We start from the raw sequence: 6907 nt of genomic DNA, 5'->3' as shown, positions 1-6907 counted from the left end.
GCATTTGGACGAGATGATAAACCCAGGTCCCATGTGCAGCATGGATTTATGTCACGTTAAGGAACCCAGGGCAACAAAAGGGTTTTTCCTGGCAAAAGTCCGTGAAAAAAATCCACTTTGATAGGAAAACAAATACACCAAATAGCAGAAAAAAAAAGTTTTCTTTTTTTTCATTTATTCATTCATTAATCCATCCATTCATTAATTCATTGATTAATTTAGTCATTTGTCTATTTATTCATTCATTTGTTTATTTATCTTTTATATATTTATTTATTTATTTATTTATCCATTTATTTGTTTATTTATTCATATCTTTAGGGAGCGATGGGGTTAAATTCTTTCAGAAACTTCGTGAACTCAAAACACTGCATTACATGTAACTGCTCAAAGCGGGGTAATTCAAGTTCTTTGACCTTCAGACGTGTTCATGGAGCTGGTAGGCCACACATTCAACCCTGTGTTCCCAATTTCTCAGCAAACATACGGATCGAATGGGTTCTACATTGATCTTCTTCTTCTTCGTTCGTGGGCTGCAACTCTCCCACGTTCACTCGCATGTACATGAGTGGGCTTTTTTACGTGTATGACCGTTATTTTTACCCTGCCCTGTAGGCAGCCATACTCCGTTTTCGGGTTTAATCTTACATTGATCGAATTTTCAATTCCATAACAGCGGTGGGCAAGCAATCTCCACGAATCTCGTCAGTATTGATTGATTGATCCGGAACAGAGCTTCTCTCTCAGCAACTTTCCAGGAGACTCCCTAACCAGGCTTGGGTCTTTTCCTCATCACTGGTTACGTGTGGAGTGATGGCCTAGAGGCAACGCGTCCGCCTAGGAAGCGAGAGAATCTGAGCGCGCTGGTTCGAATCACGGTTCAGCCGCCGATATTTTCTCCCCCTCCACTAGACCTTGAGTGGTGGTCTGGACGCTAGTCATTCGGATGAGACGATAAACCGAGGTCCCGTGTGCAGCATGCACTTAGCGCACGTAAAAGAACCCACGGCAACAAAAGGGTTGTTCCTGGCAAAATTCTGTAGAAAAATCCACATCGATAGGAAAAACAAATAAAACTGCATGCAGGAAAAAATACAAAAAAAAAAGGGTGGCGCTGTGGTGTAGCGACGCGCTCTCCCTGGGGAGAGCAGCCCGAAATTCACACAGAGAAATCTGTTGTGATAAAAAGAAATACAAATACAAATACATTTAAAGAATTATTTTCTTTGAAGGGCATTCTTTACATTAGTGTGTGTGTGTGTGTGTGTGTGTGTGTGTGTGTGTGTGTGTGTGTGTGTGTGTGTGTGTGTGTGTGTGTGTGTGTGTGTGCTGAACGCAAAAATAATCAAAGTAATATTCAAGTAATGCCCGTTTGTGAGGATAACTGATGAATTTTATCTTATTTTTTTCTTATCGTTATTTCTTTTATATATAGAAAATGTGCAATGACTTTTAGAAAATTGGACAGCTGTATGTCACGGTGTTTCAGAAAATCTGCACTGAATCTAGAATAATGGACAGCCGTGTGTCACGGTGTTTCAGAAAATGTGAACTGCATTTAGAATAATGGACAGTCATATGTTAGTATGATTTTCTGAAAATGTGCACTGAATTTAGATAAATGGACAGCTGTATGTCACGGTGTTTCAGAAAATGTGCACTGAATTTAGAATAATGGACAGCCGTGTGTCATGGTGTTTCAGAAAATGTGAACTGAATTTAGATAAATGGACAGCTGTATGTCACAGTGTTTCAGAAAACGTGCACTGAATTTAGATTAATGGACAGCTGTATGTCACGGTGTTTTAGAAAATGTGCACTGAATTTAGATTAATGGACAGCTGTATGTCACGGTGTTTCAGAAAACGTGCACTGAATTTAGATCAATGGACAGCTGTATGTCACGGTGCATAAACGGACAGCTGTATGTCACGGTGTTTCAGAAAATGTGCACTGAATTTAGATCAATGGACAGCTGTATGTCACGGTGTTTCAGAAAATGTGCACTGAATTTAGATTAACGGACAGCTGTATGTCACGGTGTTTCAGAAAACGTGCACTGAATTTAGATTAATGGACAGCTGTATGTCACGGTGTTTCAGAAAACGTGCACTGAATTTAGATCAATGGACAGCTGTATGTCACGGGGTTTCAGAAAATGTGCACTGAATCTAGAATAATGGACAGCTGTATGTGACGGTGTTTCAGAAAGTGTGCACTGAATTTGGATAAATGGACAGCTGTATGTCACGGTGTTTCAGAAAATGTGCACTGAATTTAGATTAATGGACAGCTGTATGTCACGGTGTTTCAGAAAATGTGCACTGAATTTAGATTAATGGACAGCTGTATGTCACGGTGTTTCAGAAAACGTGCACTGAATTTGGATAAATGGACAGCTGTATGTCACGGTGTTTCAGAAAACGTGCACAGAATTTGGATAAATGGACAGCTGTATGTCACAGTGTTTCAGAAAACGTGCACTGAATTTGCATAAACGGACAGCTGTATGTCACGGTGTTTCAGAAAACGTGCACTGAATTTAGATTAATAGACAGCTGTATGTCACGGTGTTTCAGAAAATGTGCACTGAATTTAGAATAATGAACAGCTGTATGTCACGGTGTTTCAGGAAATGTGAACTGGATTTAGAAATAATGTATAACTGTGTGACACGTTCTTTCAGCCACGTGTGCAGTCGAAGAGTGTCTAAATACAGATCCCAACGTGTCTGCTCATACCGTTTCTGGGGATGGTAAGGTGGTACATGGTGTGTGTGTGTGTGTGTGTGTGTGTGTGTGATATTTTATTCTATATACACAAACTTTCATAACTTACTCAGTTTTAATTTATTCGCAGTTATGCACATATGTTGACCTGGAAGATCGGAAAAATCTCCACCATTTACCTATCAGGCGCCGTCACCGAGATTCGAACCCGGGACCCTCAGATTGAAAGTCCTACGTTTTAACCACTCGGCTATTGCACCTGTCATTCGATTTGACATGTGTAGGCGGGACCAACCATCACTTGCCCTGTGTGAACACCGGACCTTTCTGTTTGCAGAAATGGGTGGAATCATGCTTGCTGCCGTTCCCTGATGATTTCTTGTTGTTGTCGAATTGTATTAGACAGAAAAAGAAAAGAATTGCTAGTGTGTGTGTGTGTGATTTTTGACTCATTTGTGTAAACAAAGTGAGTCTAAGTTTTAACCCGGTGCTCGGTTGTCTGTGTGTGTGTGTGTCTGTGTGTCCGTGGTAAACTTTAACATTGCCATTTTCTCTGCAAATACTTTGTCAGTTGACACCAAATTTGGCATAAAAATAGGAAAAATTCAGTTCTTTCCAATCATCTTGTTTAAAACAATATTGCACCTCTGGGATGTGCACAAAAAATTAAAAATGAAGCCTAATTATATGCAAACTGCATTTACTGTTATATTTATATTTTTTGTATTCTCTAAACTTGGCACTTTGATCTGATATTCTGACCCAACAACAAGATCAGTCATTATTATCATTTTTTGTTCAAACAAGAACTTCTTTTGCTAAGCATGGCAGTTTTATTTATTTTGTAAACGTTTTGGTGCAGATAGTAAAAAAAAAAAAGGAAATTACTCTGTAATTAATGCTAGGGGACTTAATTCGCTTTAAACTGATCTTTCTCATCTTAAACATTACATTTTGAAATTATACTCAATACATAAAAAGCTTGGATTTTTTTTTAAAAAGTGTATCACAAGTGAGTCTTGAAGGCCTTGCCTCTCTTGTTTCTTTGGTTTTTTTGTTTTTTTTCAAAAGGGGGCATGCACTGACACTGGCCAGTAGTCTTTACACATAGTCTGACTGAAACTGCATGTTTGGTGCATTTCTGTTATGCATGTGTGGGTGTATGTGTGAATGTGTGTCTTCATATTTTACATTTATTCGCTTATTTATCACCATTGTTGTCTTATTTATTTATGTTTTATTATTATCATTTTATTAGTATTACTAATATTATTACTACTACCTTTTTCTATATTATAATTATTATTTATTTATTTATTTATGCAAGCTTATCTATTATTTATTCCCCCGTTCTTTTTTTGTTCTTTTTTTTGTGTGTTTTTTTTGTTGTTGTTGTTGTTGGTTGTTTTTTTGTTTTTGTTTTTGTTTTGGTTTTTTGGGTTTTTTTTTTTTCAAGGCCTGACTAAGCGCGTTGGGTTACGCTGCTGGTCAGGCATCTGCTTGGCAGATGTGGTGTAGCGTATATGGTTTTGTCCGAACGCAGTGACGCCTCCTTGAGCTACTGAAACTGAAACTGAAACTGACTGACTGACTGCTCTGTTTTGTCCGTCTGTCATCAGTATCTATCTCTCTGTATGCCCCCCTTCTTTGTTTCTACACGTCCCTGTCTCTCTGCATCCCTCTCTCTGTCTCTTACTCTCTCTCTCTCTCTCTGTCTCTCAGTCTCTCTCTCTCTCTCTCTCTCTCTCTCTCTCTCTCTCTCTCTCTCTCTCTCTACCCGTCTTTCTGTCTGTCTGTTCGTCCGCGTGCTCGTCTGTATCTCGTTCGTGTGTCTGTCCTATGCGTACAACCAAAGAGGATAACTTCATTGTAGCTTGAAGACTGTGATGATGACAAGTACGACTGGACACCACCCACCCCACACCTCAAATTATCTATCTCCAGTCTCTTTCTCACCCAAACAGGTGCTGGAGATATAAAACCACCTGGCAAAAGGACTGGACAACCGAACAGTACTGCTGCCATGGATGGACGCATGGAGGCGACAACAACTGTAACCTTGGTGAGTGTGACTGACCATCCTTGGTACATAAAAAGACACGACAATGTGGGATAGGATGGGATACGATAGGACAGGACAGGATGGAATACGATAGGACAGGATGGGATATTGCAGGACAGGGTAGGGTGGGATATGATAGGACAGGGTGGGATATGGTAGGACAGGATGGGATACGATAGGACAGGGTAGGGTGGGATATGGTAGGACAGGATGGGATATGGTAGGACAGGGTAGGATATGGTAGGACAGGATGGGATATGGTAGGACAGGGTAGGGTGGGATATGGTAGGACAGGATGGGATATGGTAGGACAGGGTAGGGTGGGATATGATAGGACAGGATGGGATATGGCAGGACAGGGTAGGGTGGGATATGGTAGGACAGGATGGGATATGGTAGGACAGGGTAGGGTGGGATATGGTAGGACAGGATGGGATATGGTAGGACAGGATGGGATATGGTTGGACAGGGTAGGGTGGGATATGGTAGGACAGGGTAGGGTGGGATATGGTAGGACAGGATGGGATATGATAGGACAGGGTGGGATATCACAGGATAGGACAGGGTAGGGTGGGATATCACAGGATAGGACAGGGTGGGATATGATAGTGCAGGGTAGGAAGGGATACGATATAATTATGTCATGCCACGCCTTGCTGTGTCACATCACGTCATGCTGTTGTATGTTACGTCACGTGATGTGATACACGTCATAGGGCACTGCATGTCACATAACACCATAACGAAGTCTGACGCAATGTCAAGTAACAATCATGCTGGCACTGCTTCTGCCGCTGAGGATTACGACGATAACTACAGGTATACCTACTGATAACATAATTATTTCAGTGATGATGACGACAATGCCGCTGCTGCTGCTGACGACGATGATGATGATAGTGATGATGATGATGACGATGCTGCTGCTGCTGCTACTGACGACGATGACGATGATGGTGATGATGATGATGATGATGACGATGCTGCTCATGCTGCTGCTGCTGACGATGATAATGATGAAGATGACAATGATGACGATGATGGTGATGATGATGACGATGCTGCTCATGCTGCTGCTCCTGACGATGATAATGATGAAGATGACAATGATGACGATGATGGTGATGATGACGATGCTGCTGCTGCTGCTGCTGACGACGATGATAATGGTGATGATGATGATGATGACGATGCTGCTGCTGCTGCTACTGACGACGATGACGATGATGGTGATGATGATGATGATGACGATGCTGCTGCTGCTGCTACTGACGACGATGACGATGATGGTGATGATGATGATGATGATGATGACGATGCTGCTGCTGACGACGATGATAATGGTGATGATGATGATGATGACGATGCTGCTGCTGCTGCTGCTGACGACGATGATGATAATGGTGATGATGATGATGATGACGATGCTGCTGCTGCTGCTACTGACGACGATGACGATGATGGTGATGATGATGATGATGATGATGACGATGCTGCTCATGCTGCTGCTGCTGACGATGATAATGATGAAGATGACAATGATGACGATGATGATGATGATGACGATGCTGCTGCTGCTGCTGACGACGATGACGATGATGGTGATGATGATGACGATGATGATGATGATGACGATGCTGCTGCTGCTGACGATGATAATGATGATGACGATGATGATGATGATGATGACGATGATGATGATGATGATGACGATGCTGCTCTTGACGATGATGATGATGATGATGATGACATGCCAGCGACAGATAGTGATCATGGCACCGACGGTGATGATGACGATGCTGCTGCTACTGATAACGACGATGATGAAGACGATGACGACATACTGCTTAAAAATGGTGACGGAAAACACTGGCCTGTGCACACAACCGCAGTAACTACAAGCCGATATGATAAAGATAGTGACGGTCATGTGTGACAACGTGTGACGTTTGACCGTGCTGACGCCGTTATTGTGGCTGTAACAGCGGTGTGTGTCCCGGCCTGTCAGAACGGCGGTACCTGTACCATGCCTGGAAGCTGTGAGTGCCCCTCCACACACACCGGCTTCCGCTGTTCGACAGGTAAACACACACACACACACACACACACACACACA

This window comes from Babylonia areolata, chromosome 29, assembly GCF_041734735.1.
Source record: "Babylonia areolata isolate BAREFJ2019XMU chromosome 29, ASM4173473v1, whole genome shotgun sequence".
Lineage (NCBI taxonomy): Eukaryota > Metazoa > Mollusca > Gastropoda > Neogastropoda > Buccinidae > Babylonia > Babylonia areolata.
The sequence above is the reverse complement of the archived record's forward strand: the minus strand, read 5'-3'. Positions refer to the sequence as shown.